The 16,055-nt window shown below is 39.5% G+C and overlaps 1 protein-coding gene across 3 annotated transcripts in view; it reads right to left on the reverse strand.

Moving 5' to 3' along the window:
- Nucleotides 1-15,908, reverse strand: part of KIAA1958 (KIAA1958 ortholog) — a 173,651-nt gene extending 157,743 nt beyond the window's left edge. For all 3 annotated transcript variants that reach the window (XM_025359500.1, XM_025359498.1, XM_025359496.1), the window contains exon 1: nucleotides 15,760-15,908. The gene's annotated coding sequence lies outside the window, so the exon portion shown is untranslated. The remainder of the gene's footprint in view (nucleotides 1-15,759) is intronic.
- Nucleotides 15,909-16,055: the final 147 nt, after the last annotated feature.

Consider the following 16,055-nt stretch of genomic DNA (forward strand, 5'->3'; position numbering starts at 1 on the left):
TAGCCCTTGATTTTTTTTTTTCTTTGAGACAGGGTCTCGCTTTGTTGCCCAAGCTGGAGTGCAGTGGTATGAACACAGCTCATTGCAGCCTCAGCCTCCCTAGTAGCTGGGACTACAGGTATGCAACACCACATTTGGCTAATTTTTTTAATTTTTTGTAGAGAAGGGGTCTTGTTTCCCAGTTGGTCTCGAACTCATGGGCTTAAGCGATCCTCCTGCCTTGGCCTGCCAAAGTGCTGGGATTAAAGGAGTTAGCCACCGCAACCACCCAGCCCTTGAAATTCTTGTTCCTAGAACATATCAGGGCACATTTCCAACTGACCCTTTGTGCTTGCCATTCCCTTTGCCTCAAATGCTCTTCCCCCAGATACCTGCATGTCAAGCCCTCTTACTTAAGTCCTTACTCAAAAGTCACTTTCTCTGTGAAATATTCCTTGGTAACCCTAATCTAAAATGTCAAGACCTTACCCTGAAATATTTCATATCCCTCTTCCCTGCTTTTCTTCTTCCTTCTTAGCACTTACCCTTTACACGTTATTTTACTTGTTTCTTCTCTATCTCCACTACTAAAATTTAAGCTCTATGAGGGCAAGTCTTTTGTTTTTACTGATTTCCTAATATCTAGAAAAGTACCTAACACACGGTGAATGCCCATTAAATATCTGTTGGTTAAACAGTCCCTATAATCATCATTGTAAACGGCTACATCCAGTTTTATCAAGGATTTAGCCAATAATTCCCCTACTGATGGACATATTGGTTACTGCCAATCTTTTACTTTTCTAAATAATGCTCGAATGCAGGGGTCAGCAAACTTTTTCTGGAGTAAGTCAGATAGTAAATATTTTCTGCTTTGCAGGATCTCTATCATAACTACTCAATTCTGCCACTGCAGCACAAAAGCAGTCACAGACAACAAATGGTGTGGGGTTGCAGCAGACAAAATTTAGACTGCTTCACTGAATGTTTTTGTGCATGTATCTCTATCTTTTCAATTATAATTACTAGATAAATTGGTATAAATATATTTATGGCTCTTAACATACTGACAAATTGCTTTTCAAAATGATAATCATGGAAAGCGGGACAACTAGAACATTTACACACCGCTGGTGTCGGTGCCAGTATAAACTGATATAATTACTTTGGAGAACACATTAAAGCTCAGCATATATACCCTATGACTCAGCAATCTGTCAGGATATTTATTTTGTTTCAGAGGAATTGTGTTAGATACTGGGAAAAGCACGAGGAATAAATAATGTCTTGTTTATTATCTGAGTACTAGTCACATGTATTCAATTTGTAAGTTAATCAACTATACACATTGATATGTTCATCTTTTGTAAGTATATTATACTTCAAAGTTTTATAAGAAAACAAGGATGCCATATTCCCATCAGCAATACATATGAGAATAACTTCCTCCCCTCCTCCTTTCTACTCACCACACAATGGGTATTATTTCACTTTATATTTTTGCTGATTTGATAGTGTTTAAAAAAAGCTTCTGGATTGCCATAGTATTTTGTCTGTGATTATCATGGAGGCTAAACATTTCTCTTCTATAAATGGTTCTTCATTTTATCTATTATTCATTAGGGTTTTATTATTTTTTTGTAAATCGTGAAAATAAAACAATACAAGGTCATAAAGACATCAACTCTTTGTCTATCATATTGCTGCAAGTATTTTCTTTTTGTTTGTTTTTTCAAGAAAGAGTGATTTTTAGCAGGGCCTGCTCCATGTGAGCCCCCATGCTGGACCCACTAATGAACAGTTATTAGAAGCCATAGATGGGAGTTGGGGTCTAGCATTAGGGTTTCGAATCTTGGCTCTTCTGTGCAGTCTGCTGTGTGACCTCATGCCCTTCCTGTCTCTCTATGCCACAGTTTTCTCTGCCTGAAATGCTTGGCTACCAGCTCTGCAAGGTGTTGGTTCCTCTTTATTTTTTAAATCTGAAATGGAAGATTTTCTTCTTAGACCAATTGAAGACTTGACTGAAAGAGGCCTTCCTTGTTATTCTCCATTGCAGCCCTGGTTGGCTGCCTTCTTGGCAGCGTTCTCACTTTTCAACTTGGTTTTATTTTGTTTTTTCAAGAAACAGGATCTTGCTCTGTTGCCCAGTCTAGAGTGCAGCGGCGCCATTATAGCTCACCATGGTCTTGAACTCCTGGGCTCAGGTGATCCTTCCACTTCAGTCTCCCAAGTAGCTGGGACTATAGGCATGAGCCACCATGACTGATTAATTTTTCTTTTTCTTTTTTTTCTGTAGAGACAAGGGTCTTGCTGTGTTGCCCAGGCTGGTCTCAAACTCCTGATCTCAAACAATCCTCTCACCTCAGCTTCCCAAAGTGTGCTCCTTCCTTTTTAATGCCATTTTATTTAAAAAATAAAGTTTTTTGAGTTTTTTTGTTTTGGAGACAAGGTTTGGCACTGTCACCCAGACTGGAGTACAGTGGCATGATCATAGTTTACTGCAGTCTCAACCTCCTAGGCTCAAGAGATCCTCCCACTTCAGCCTCCCACCTCAGCCTCCCAAGTAGCCAGGACCACATGTGCATGCAACCATGCTGGGCTTTTTTTTTTTTTTTTAGAGATGGGGGTCTCCCTATGTGGCCCAGGCTGATCTTGAAACTCCAGGGATCAAGCAGTCCTCCTGCCTCAGCCTTCTAAAATACTGGGATTACAAATGCGAGCCACCAAGCCCAACCAAGTTTAAACTTTCACATGGTCAAACCAACTAACCTTTTTATCAGTGCACCGTTTTTCTCAAAAATATTATACAGAACTACATTTTCTTATATTCAACAGAATATTGTTTATTATGTAATGTGCAAGGACATGCTTATTTCTCAAGCCAATAGTATGTTCTTAGATGACTAAATAAAGTAACTGTAAAATATCTATTTGATAATTAACAGGAAAGCATCAAATAAAAATAATACTAAGCTGACCACGGTGGCTCATGTGTGTAATCCCAGCACTTTGGGAGGTCAAGGCAGGAAGACTGCTCAAGCCCAGGTGTTCGAGACCAGCCTGGGCAACACAGTGAGACCTTATCTCTAAAAAAAAAAAAAAAAAAAAAAGGAAAGAAAAATAATTAAATGGTATTAAGGTTAATTAATAGGATAAATTTTGATACCAAAAAAATAATTTGTAAAGCCAGGCGTGGTGTTTTGCCTGTAATCCCAGCACTTTCGGAGGCCAAGGCAGGCAGATCACTTGAGGTCAGGAGTTCGAGACCAGCCTGGCCGACTTGGCGAAACCCCATCTCTACTAAAAATACAAAAATTAGCTGGGCGTGGTGGTGCACACCTGTAATCCCAGCTACTCAGGAGGCTGAGGCACAAGAATCGCTTGAACCAGGAGGTGGAGGTTGCAGGGAGCTGAGATCGCACCACTGCACTCCAGGCTGGGCGACAGAGTGAGAGACTGTCTCAAAAATAATAATAATAATAATAATTTTATTAAGAATATATACTTTTCAATGGATATATTCATATTCATTAACAAAATTCAAAAGGAAAATATTCCTAAGACTACACTATCATATGACCCAAACTTTTAAAGCAGAACATTCCTTAAAATGCTGCCGTGAAGGTAGAACGGGAGTACCTTCAGCTAAAATTTCACAGAAATCTTCAAAGGCTATTTACTATAGAAAACCATATGGAAGTTTCTAAAGACAGAACTACCACAGTAATCCAGCAATCCCACTACTGAGTGTTTATCCAAAGAAAAGAAAACCAGTGTATCAAAGAAATCAGTGTATCAAAGAGATGATCTGCACCACCAAGTTTATTGTAGCACTTTCACAATAATTAAAACATGGAATCCAACCAAATGTCCATCAGTCGATTCACGGATAAAGAAAATGTGGTGTATACATACACAATGGAATACTATTCAACCATAAAAAGGAAAGAAATCCCACCATTTGCCACAACATGGATGAGCCTGGAGGACATCATGTTAAGCAAAAGTCAGGCACAGAAAGATAAATGCCACACGTTCTCACTCATATGTGGGAGTAAATTTTTTTGAGCTCATGGAAGTAGAAAGTAGAACTGTGTGTATTAGAGGCTGGGAACAGCAAAGGGAGAGGAGTGGATAGAGGCTAGTTAACAGATAAAAAATTACTGCTAGATAGGAATGAGCTCTGGTTCTGTAGCACTGTAGGATGAATATGGTTAACTACTATTTATTGCATCTTTTCAAAAGGCCAGAAGAGAGGATTTTGAATGTTCCCAACACAAATAAATAATAAAATGTTTGAGGTTATGGGTGTCCTAATTACCCTAATTTGATCATTATATGTTGTATACACACATTGAAATATTACTCTGTATCCCAAAAACATGTAGAATCATTACATCTCAACTAAAAATAAAAGGGGGAAAAAAATCACTCTACACATAAAATTTATGCATTTTATGTAAGTTATACCAACATAAAAGAAACTTTAAAAGAATCTTCAAAGGTTGTTTAAACAAGATTTTGGTAAATCCGTTAATTTTATGGATTTGTAAATTGGATTGATTGATCCTTCCTTGAATTGGCTGTAGTAAACTAGACTAAATTTATTGTAAAACTTCAGAGTTGAAAAACTTAAGCAAATTTTCCAGGGAGGGAAAAGAAAAATTTCTCTGTATCAGCTTGGGTTCATCCAGATGCCAGAAAAGGATTCCTTTGGCAGATTTCTAAAACGACTGAACCGCCACCTTTACTTAAGCTATGTTTAAAGAACATCTTTACTAAAAATGATTTTAATCTTGTTTTCTCCAGGAGATAAACTATAGTTATATGGTAAATTCACTAATGCAGAACTCTTTGTTTTCAGAAGATGTCAGATAAAGAAAGTCAATAACTGTACCAGAATTGTCATGAAAATGTTAACAACCTTAGTCATTTAGAAAAGAATTAAACTCCCTGCAACAAATATGTATTGGCTTATCACTATAAATCAGATACACTAGAAAAGCTATTACTAATCAGATTATTGCATATCTTACCCTTTCTTGCCTGATGGTATTTGTCCCCTTTGACCAATTGGGAAAATAAGTCTTCCAATATAACAAAAAAAACCTACTTAAAAATAAATAAAGGACTCCTAAGCAAGCAAGACAATAGACTCAAATCTAATCATATGAATACGTTAGAAATGGTGGGGGGGGGGGGGGGCAGTGGAGAGGCTGGTAGAAACAGAAACCTAAAAAGGTGATAAAACTGTATTGAACCTACACAAGTGAATACCACTGAAACTGGAAATCTGAATAAGAGTGGTGGATTTTATCGATGTCAGTGTATTCATTTGCTAGGGCTGCCATAACAAAATACTACAGACTGGGTGCCTGAAACAACAGAAGTTTATTTTCTGACAATTCTGGAGGCTAGAATTCTAAGATCAAAGTGCTGGCAGGCTTGGTTTCTTTTGAAGCCTCTCTCCTTGGCTTGCAGATGGCCTCCCCTTTGCTGTTTCCTTTACAGAGTTTTTTCCCCTGTGTGCATGTCCCTAATGTCTCTTTTTGTGTCCAAATTTCCTCTTACAAGGACACCACACTGGATTATATTAGGGCCCACTCCAACAACCTTATCCTAACTTAATCACCTTTTTAAATGCTCTAGCTTCTAAATACAGTTACATTAAGGTACTGGAGGGTTGGGGCTTCAACATACGAATTTGCAGGGACACTACTCAGCCCATAAACCGTCAATATCCTGGTTGTAACATTATAATTTTGCAAAATGTTACCACTGGGGGAAGCTGAGCAAAGCATGCAAAGAACCTCTCTGTATTATATCTTACAACTGCAAGTGAACCTACAATTATCTCCACGGGAAAAATAAAAACACCCACATAGGTGTTTTTATAGGAGGATAGGAGGATAACAAAATAAGTGAACAATAACAAAAGACAAAATGTTCAACAATATCAGGTGATAGGACAGTCCTATGGACACCAGATAAGTAGGCAGGGCTAAAACGCCCACAAAAATAGAACCTACACAGAATAAGCAACTGAGCAGATGAAGGCAGAAAAAGGAGAGCTCTAGTGATTCTAAGAGCTGGGAAAGAAGAAATTACCATCAAAAAGAGAGGATCCTTTTTAAGTGAAATTGTATCTAAGAACAACCAGTAAAGTTTCTCAGTTTCTGGGGGAGAATGCAAGACCACGAGGACCTAAGAGGCTTTAGGAAGAACACTGTGGACTAGAATCCAAATCAAACAAAGAGGCAGGAGTGGGAATAAAGGAAAGCGATACCCAAAGAAGGTTAATCTCAGAGAACATCATAGAGGAGGCCACATCAACATTGAAATATACACTCAGAAAAAGGCAGCAATAAGTGAACTTGCTAATATTTTACAATTTCACAAACAGAACCCACTTATGTAACCAGCAACCAGTTCAAGAAACAGAACCTTTCCAGCAGCCCAGAAGCCTCTACTTTCTCTGTTCTCGTCAATACTCCCCCAAGGGTAGCCCCTATTCTGGCTTCTAACAGAACAGAATGATTCTGCCTGCTTGAGGACTTTCTATATATGCAGGCATACAGTATAAGCTCTGCTCTGTCTGGCTTCTTTAGCTCAACATATGTCTGTGAGATTCACACATACTACTGCATGCAGCTGTAGACTGTTTATCATTCTCATTGCTCTACAGTATTCCGTTGTGTAAATATACCATGATGTATTTATTCAATCTGAGTCAGTTTAATATTGCTGTATAACAAATCACCTAAAAATTTAGTGGCTTAAAACAACAATTTCTTGTTTCTCACAATTGTATGTTTTCTGGGTAGTTTCTCCTCTGGTTTTCCCTGGACTTGTTCATGTGGCGACTTTTAGCTGGAAGGAAGGTCAGCTAAACTACAAGGTCAAAGATGGCCTCACTCACAAGTTTGTCAGTAAGTACTGGTCATTGGCTGGGCACCACGATTCTCTTCCATGTAACCTCTCCTACTCCCGGACATCCCTATATAGTGGTCTCAGGACATTATTCCCCGGAGGACGTAAGCACTGATCAAGCTTGTGTTGCACAATGCTTGCAAATGTCCAACTGGCCAGAGCAAGTTACACAGCCAAAGTCAGACTCACTGTGGAAGGGAACAACAATGACTGATGGCCATTTGGACAGATTTCAGTTTGGAGCAATGACAAATGTGCTATGAGCATTCTAGTCCATATATTTGGGGAGTATGGATCATAGAGTAGAACTACTGAGTCACAGGATTTGCAGCATATGTCCAGCTTTAGTAGATACAGCCATAGAGCTTTCCAAATTGCTGTACCACTTTACATTTCCATTCCAATTTACACTTCGAACAGCAGAGCAGGAGAATTTCAGCTACTCTACATCCTCATACTTGGTATTTTTTATTTTTCTCATCTAGCCATTCTAGTGAATGTACAATGGTACCTCATTTTTATTTTAATTGAGTGGCCATATTTTTAAAATACTCCAGCTAAGCAACAAAGGAGAAAATCTTCAAACCATAAAAGCAGGAAAACTATATTTGCCAATTTCCACCTCCATCACAGAAACCTTCTCCAAAAGTACAGGTAAGACCATCTAATTTAAATATGACCAAGAGAGAACAATTAAAAAGTACAGTAAGAAAAAAGATGAGAACTGTAACATATTTCAAAATGAATAAGAGAAATTAAGAAAATAGCCAGGCACAGTGCCTCATGCCTGTAATCTCAGCACTTTGGGAGACCAAGGCAGGAGGATCACGAGCCCAAGAGTTCAAGACCAGGCTGGGCAACACAGTGAAACCCATCTTTACAAAAAAAAAAAAAAAAATTCAGCTGGTAGTGATGGCACACATCCATAGTCCTAGCTACTTGGGAAGCTGAGGTGAGTGAATTCCTTGAACCTTGGATGACAGAGAAAGGCCCTGTCTCAAAAAGAAAAAAAAGAAAAAGGGGAAAAAATTTTTAAATGATAGAAGCTATGGAAGAACAGCATAGATCAGAAATTGAAAAACTAAAAAACGAATCTTGCCAGATAACAAGAGGATGTACAATAAGAAATGACAAAGTTCATGACAGAACAGGAAAGAAAAAACTCAGAAAGGAAGTGAAAACTAGCAAGAACACTAAACTTGATAGATAGGTGCAGTGGCTCATGTCTGTAATCCCAGCATTTTGGGAGGCCGAGGCAGGTGGATCATTCGAGCTCATGAGTTTGAGACCAGCCTGGGCGACACGGTGAAACCCTGTCTCTACAAAAAATACAAAAATTAGTAGGGCATGGTGATGCACATCTGTAGTCCCAGCTACCTGGGGCTAAACTGGGAAGATCACCTGAGTCCAGAGATGTTGACACTGCAGTAAACCACAATGGTGACACAGCACTCCAGCCTAGGTGACAGTGAGACTGTCTCAAAAAAAAGAGAGAGAGACATAGATACCACAGAAGATACATTGAAGGCACTAAAGCATAAAATAGAAAAAAATAAAGCAAATATAAAAAATAAGAATAATATTAAGGTATAGATATAAGAAGATCCAACATACATATAACAGGAGGCCCAAAAGACAGAGAACGAAAATAATGGAACACTACTAAAAAACTATAATTGATGAAAATTTGAAAAAACATTTGAGCCAATGTAATAAAAAACACTATGTATCTAGGAGAATTAACAGGGAATGGCTAACAGACATTGTAGTAAAATTATTGGCTTTAAAGATGAAGAAAAAGCCCTTGGGTATCTAGGCAAAAAGATAAAATTAAAGAAAGAAAATCATATTGGTATTAGAGTTTGACAACACATTTTACCAGAATAGAATAGGACTCAGCAAACTAAGGCCCATGGACCAAATCCAGCCCACTGCCTGGTTCTGTAAATTAAGTTTTATTGGAACAGTCATGCTAGTGCATTTACACACTATCTAGAGCTGCTTTTGCAATGCAATGGCACAGTTAAGTAATTGGGAAACCTATGACCCACAAAACCTAAGATAATTATTATTTGGTCTTTTACAGAAAAAGTTTGCCAACTCCTGCAAGAGAGTAACATTTTTAAAGATACTTGAGGGGGAAAAAATGTGAGTCAAGTATTTTTATTCAGTCAAAGTGACCTTGAACTATAAAAGCCACAGATAAACAGTGTTAAATATGAAAGGCAAGGGATACATTTCACATGAGCCACTTATAAGAATTCAGTGAACTTCAGACTACTAAATGATTACAGAAACCTTACCATAAGGACTTCTGTTGCACACTGAATACATTTAACTGTAAAACTAAGACTAACGCAAAGGTAACACAGTAGCACGATTCGCATGTGGCAAACAGACAGAATTGAGAAAACTAGGGGAACAAGAACTGACTGATCCAGGGGCTTGATTATGTATGGAAAATGGGATTAAGAATAAAGAAGGAATCAGAGATAACTCCTAAATTTCTGGACTGGGAAAATGGATGGAAGGTGGTACCAACTCACTGAGCTAGGGAATAAAAGAAAAGACACAGATTTGAAGAGGACAGTAAGTCTGGGGCATGTTGAATGTGAAATGTTTGTGGAAAATTAAGTGAATATATCCAGTCATAGTAGGACACAAAGATGTGCATTTCAGGAGAAAAGCCCTGACTAGATATTAGATTCAGGAATCATCAGACATGTGTGAAAAGACCAAATAATGCATAACTTACCATGAGAGCAGCAAGATGAATAGCTGAAAAAAAAAAAAAAAAAAGGCACCAAAAGAAACAGGTCCTCAGAACTCAGAAGAAAACAGCATTAGTGCTTCCACTGAATTTGGCCACAATAATATTCTCTAGTATTCCAAAACAACTATTAAGAATTTTGGCCAGGCACAGTGACTCAGGCCTGTAATCCCAGCACTTAGGGAGGCCCAGATAGGAGGATATCATGAGCCCAGGAGTTCAAGACCAATCTGAGCCACACAGGCTCATCTCTACCAAAAAAAAAAAAAGTTAGCTGGGTGCTGGGCGTGCACCTGTGATCCCAGGTACTCAGAAGGCTGAGGTGAGAGGATTGCTTGAGCCCAGGAGGTTGAGGCTGCAGTGAGCTGTGATCACATTACTGCACTCCATCCTGGGCAACAGAAAAAGATCCTGTCTCAAAAAAAAAAAAAAAGGATTTTGTACTTTAAGTCATTCAAAATAAAGCATTTAAAAACAATGAATACGAAGAGTGAAAAAACAAAAAGCCTTTATCTATTCTTAATGACTATATATAGAGCTGATCATACTGCTATGTATTTCGGCCTGGGACTCAAGTGACAAATTGACAACAGAGTAAAAAAGACATAAAAGATGAAACCGCTACAAAATTCCACAAGTGGAGTGAGGTATGTATGTACATATGTAGGGAGGTAGGTACATATGGGTGAAAGGCAGTAGGCAGAGGGGTGGACTGTGTTACAGGATGAACTGTATTCCTCTCGAATTCATCTGTTCACATCCTAAACCCTGGTACCTCAGAAGTGTGACTTATAGGGGAAGTAAGGCCTGGAATAGAGGTAATTAAGGTAAAATGAAGTCACATGTGTGGGTCCTAATCCAATATAAGTGATGTTCTTAAGAGAAAATTAGGACATACACATACACAGAGGGAAAACCAAACGAAGACACCTTAGGAAGACAGCTATCCATCAGCCAAGAGAGGCGCTTTAGAAGAACCCAACCCTGCCAACACTTTGATCTTATACTTCTAGCCTCCAGAATTGTCAGAAAATAAATTTTTGTTGTTTAAGACAACCAGCCTGTGATTCTTTGTTATGGCAGCCCTCACAAATTAATACAAGCTGAGAGGAGGAAGTAGTCCTAGCTGGTTAAGAATTCACACATATTGTCAACTCCATCCCATAAATACGAAGTCCTATAATAGAAAAAACGGTAGAGCTTTTGATACATGGTGATAATGCCTTAAATCACACAAGGAAAATATTTTTTAAATAATTAGTATTTCCAGAGGAAAATATAAGAAAAAACTGAAAGGATATAATATTTGCAATTTAAAAAGGACAGAAAAGGTTAAAGTAATATCAGTTTTGAAGAAAACCAAGAAATAAAAAGAAGTCAAGCAAGATGTATCCTATGCGTGAAATGAAAGTTAACCAAAGAGTAAATGAATCATCTAAAAACAACCCAGCAAAGCAAGGGAAAGCAATGGAAGCAACTTTGGATAATTATTTAGAATTAAAAAGAGTTGTATTTTATTTTAATGTTTAGTTAATGAATTCCTTGATGATTAACAAAAAACATTTTCAGGCCTCAAGTGAAAATATATTTCCAGTAGGTTTTAATGGAACTTTGGTTCTTTGCAGGTTTCTTAAGGAAAAAAAAAACAACAAACAAACTAACAAAAAAAACAGCTAATAATCACTAGCCATTCCACACATACTAGTTTTTGTCCTATGTCTCGAGCTAAAGAGGCCACAGATTTCCAGAGGAGAGTAAGGTGGAGGAGAAAGCTATTCTCTAACTTGCAGCAACCAAGGGGGGACTTGCTCCCTGGTGCTAGGTTGGCCAAAGTTCATGCAGAGAAGAAAAAAAGCTAGAATAGAAATTCAGCATTTTATGGTAAGATTTTTAACGTTTTTAAACATTGCTTCAACGTTTTAACATCTTCTTAAACTTTTTTAAAGTTATGGTTGGACGTGATGGTTCACACCTATAATCCTAGCACTTGGGAGGCCAAGGCAGGATGATCATTTGAGTCCAGGAGTTCAAGACCAGCCTGGGCAACACCGCAAGACCCCATCTCTACAAAAAATAAGAAAAATTAGCTGAGTGTGATGGCACATGCCTGTAGTTTCAGCTACTTGGGAGGCTGAGATGTGATCCCTTGAGCCCAGGAGTTTGAAGACGCAGTAAGCTATGGTTGCACCACTGTATTCCAGCGTGGGTGATAGAGTTATGACCACATCTCTAAAAAACACAATGTTATATCTCATGTCAAAGTTGTATAATTTCTCTTTTGATACATAGTTACTTCCTTTCAGTATAACAATATCACAGTTGTCCTAGACCAGGATTCTTTGCTTTCTATACATTATTTTCAAGTGTGATAATATGTTTCTGAAATACATCTTCTTGTCACTAGAGCCATTAGCATTACCAGTATGAACACTAATGGTGAAAAAGCTCTCCAACTGTTTTAAGTGTAAGACTTTGCAAAACAAACTTGAATACGGCTGCATAATTTGCCTTTCTCCAGAAAAGCCTATTAAACGTTGTTGGCATTGGATACAAAATCAAATTCAAAAATTTGCATTTTCAGTACTTTTGGTTTCTTGACCTTTATTTGAATTTGAGACTAAGCTTTACCAAACAACAGAATTTACACAGTAACTAGCCAACCACAGTCCTCATTATGGAATCTATGCAGTGCATTTGTTACCTAGGAAACGGACCAGAGCACAGGCAGAGTGCAATTTCAGTCTAGCAAAAGAATTCTCCAATCATGCTAGTAAATAAAGTCCATAAATCAACTAATCAGAAGCAAAGTCAAGAAGTATCACATAAGAGTTAAGCTCAATGGAAACTTTTTTAAAGGAAAAGAAACCTGTGGGGCTTCCTCAGGCAACTATGGAGATCTCTGAAGTAAATATTATGAGCAGGTTTCTTTACAAACACAAACTGTCAGAAAATAAACTGTTCAAAATAAATGGCTTCTCTCCAATCTTCAGCTTCTCTATTTTTGACAGTACTTAAGAGAAAAAGCTTCTTTAGAGCCAGCCTCATACATCTGGTACCAGAATATTAATCCAAGAATGAAATCTGCATTTTCGGGGAGCAGCATGGGGTTGGTGCTGTTGTTAAACAATGCAGGATGATGATAACGGCTGGAACGAGAGGTCACTGTCCACACCTCTCACAGCAGGACCTGCGTCCCCACTAGGCTACAAAAAAATGTGAAAAAAAGACTTGAAAGTCACAGATCTATCACAAAGAATAAAATTGTTACTTTTCAGCTTTCCATTTATTACTAATGAAAACACTAGTCATTTGAGCATTCTAGTTAACATAAAGTGGCCATTTTAAGCTTCCTGTAATGATACCACGTTGATAACCAATAAACAGGAAAATGCTAGAAAAGTCCATGGATTTTAAAGCCTATCAAATTTAACTGTGGACGGCTTAGTGTTGTTTTAAAAAGGTAAGTTGGTAAATGTCAGCTATATTTAAAAATCCAGTTTTATACAAATTCAAATTTTCTGGAAGTAGCACGTATTTGTCAAAACAAGTCAAAAAATTTCAAACATGAAAAATGAAAAATAATTTATATGCCTTCCTGAACACCAACTTACCAGAAAGGAAATCAGTTGAAAATACATAAGGTTCTCTGGAATGCTTCTGATTACACTAAAATATTATTGCTAATCATACAAAAACAAAAAATTAGTATCTACTTATCAGTCAAAAAAACACACAAAAACATAAACAAAACTAGGGTGTTATCTTTTAGCCAGCCCACATAAAGACTACACTGATGATCTCAGAAAACAGTTAGGCACAACTACAACTTTGCCAAAACAATTCTCAGTACAGGCCACACTCTGTTAATGCTTAGTTACACAGTGACTCTTTGTTAAATCTTATCACTACCACTGACAGCCTTGTAAATATATAAATAAGCAATTCAATTATTAGCTTATCTTTTTTTTAATACTTTAAAGAGCTAAGGAAGAGTATGTATACCTAAGTGCTGAAATTCTGAGAGTGGTCTAGAACTCCATTCCTGGATTCGCGATAAAGCCTGATCAAATTTCAGTACCTCTCCTCTTTGGGCTATTGAACGCTAGTCAAGGGCCTACCAGAGCCACATACTGAGCTCTGTGCCTCTGTGCAGAATTTAAATTCATTTACCTAATGCAGACTGGAAGTCAAAGCAGAAACCAGTAAAATTTTGTCAACTAAAAGGGACTGGCTTGATCACTGCTGGGTTTTAAGTAATGTGTGTATAAATGTACACTCCAGGCATTTACAGTATTAGGCATGCAATAATACTAATCTGTTTAACTGGCGCAAGAATCTAGGATAAATTTTTCTCCTAGAAAAAAACCACTATTTTAAGCATACTAAACTTTTTATAATGACAAAAATCAGTTTGTCTTTTAAAAAGTGCATTAAATTGTACAGTTTTCTAAATTTTAAACCTTAATGAAAATTTAAATAATACATAATTTTCCACGTTTTTCCTTCAAGTTTAGATGATAATGCTTTTTGTTTTTTTAGGAAAACCTCCATTTTCTACATATGACTGTCTATATAATTGTACGCATGGCCCCCAAAACTGCTTCTTCGTTTTTTTAATTTCCTGGGTAACTGTCAGACTTAAGTTTGTCAATATAGATTCTCACACGGGGGGCAAAAAAGAGTTTCCAGAACTGAGCAGTAGATTGAGATTAATAGTTATAAATCCATACCTGCATATTAAAAATCTGAATCTGTAAAATTTATTTTCTGGGTGCTTATTCAACCTCGTTTATCATTTGAATATCTACAAATACACAGCAACCGTTAATGAAGAAACTTAGCTAGCTAATCAAATAAGACAAATCAGAAACATTACCCTACCGTATTTTTCAAAACACGGTATCCATATCCATGCACAACCGAATCGCTGGGTTATATACATAGAATAAAATAGGAAAAGCACAATCCTAGGGGGAAAACTCAATTCTGACATTCATGATCTCATGGGTTGTGAAAGATCTCATATCTTAAATCAGTAGAAATAAAGGCTTCAGCCTGAACGGAAAGCTAGATCCTTGTTTATTGCACTCCAATTTAACTTCCACCATGCAAGCTGTCACTACCTGACTGACTTGTTAACTGTTTATTTCGTCAGGAGAGGATTCCGTCTTGCGAATCCTAACAAGTACGGGAAAAAACAAAACTTTACTCCTAAACTTCAACACACACACACACACACACACACACACACACACACACAAAATATACATAATTGTAAAAATCACAGCCATGTTCATTTTTTAAAGTCTCCATCTAAAACCTTAAAGAAAAAAAAAAAAAAGACTTGAGGGAACCAAAAACGTTCTTTGATTTTGGTTTGACGTTGCTGAGTCCAACCTCCTCCTACCCAGGGGAATACATTTCTCGATATATTTGATAACAAACACAAATCACTGTGCGCAGCCTCAGATGGGGGTGGGGGACGGAAGAGCCTTTTGGAGAAAGCCCTCCTCCGTTAGAAACAATAAATAAGGGAGCGAAGCCATGCACGTTCCTTCACACACACCCCAAACGCACCTCGGCGAGCCTCCCGAGGAGGGAAACTAGTGGGGCAGAGCCCTGAACCACCTCTCTTTCTCCATAAGCATCTCAAGACTTGGAAACTAACAGGACAGACCTTTTCTTCCTCCTTCCCGCCCTCCTTCCCACCTCCAACAGACCCAAGAGCAGAAGCAGGGGCGCCAGCCCCGCGCACTGCGCCTGCAGCCGCCGCTGAGACCCGAGCTGCCGGGCAGCGGGGCGGCCCGGGGCAGGCGGACCGGAGCCGCCGCCGGGGGTCTCTGCGCCTCGCACCCCCAAGCCCGGCGCTGCCGACGAGCGGCCGCCCGGGTCCCTGCCCTCGCTCCGGCCTCGCTCCCCCGAGAGGAGACAAAAGGAAGGTTCAGCCGGGTCACCGCGCGGCCGCTGACGGGGAAGCAGAGTCGACCCCTGCGCGGCCGCCCCCCAACACAAAGGGGCTCCCCGCCTGGGTCGCGGCGTCGGCGCGCTCGTCCCCGCCCAGCGCGCGGGCTCTCACCCACCTGCAGGTGTCTGTGCGTCTGTCCATAGGAACGCGGGCGGCGGGGGGGCCTGCGGGAGCCGGGCAGCCCGGGCTGGACGGGGCGGGCCGGAGGGGCGCGAGGGCGGGAGGAAAGCGGCCGGAGGACCGGGCACCGAAGGCAAAAGGCGCGGGGAAGGCGCCCGGCGGGCGGCGGACCGAGGCGCGGGGCGGGGGGCGGGGGCGCCAGCCTGGCTCGGCCGACCGGCGCGCGCCGCTCCGTGCGCCCCGAGCTCCGCGCGCCCGGCTCGGAGCGCGGCGGGCGGGCAGGGGGCGGGG

This window comes from Theropithecus gelada, chromosome 15 (genome assembly GCF_003255815.1).
Source record: "Theropithecus gelada isolate Dixy chromosome 15, Tgel_1.0, whole genome shotgun sequence".
Lineage (NCBI taxonomy): Eukaryota > Metazoa > Chordata > Mammalia > Primates > Cercopithecidae > Theropithecus > Theropithecus gelada.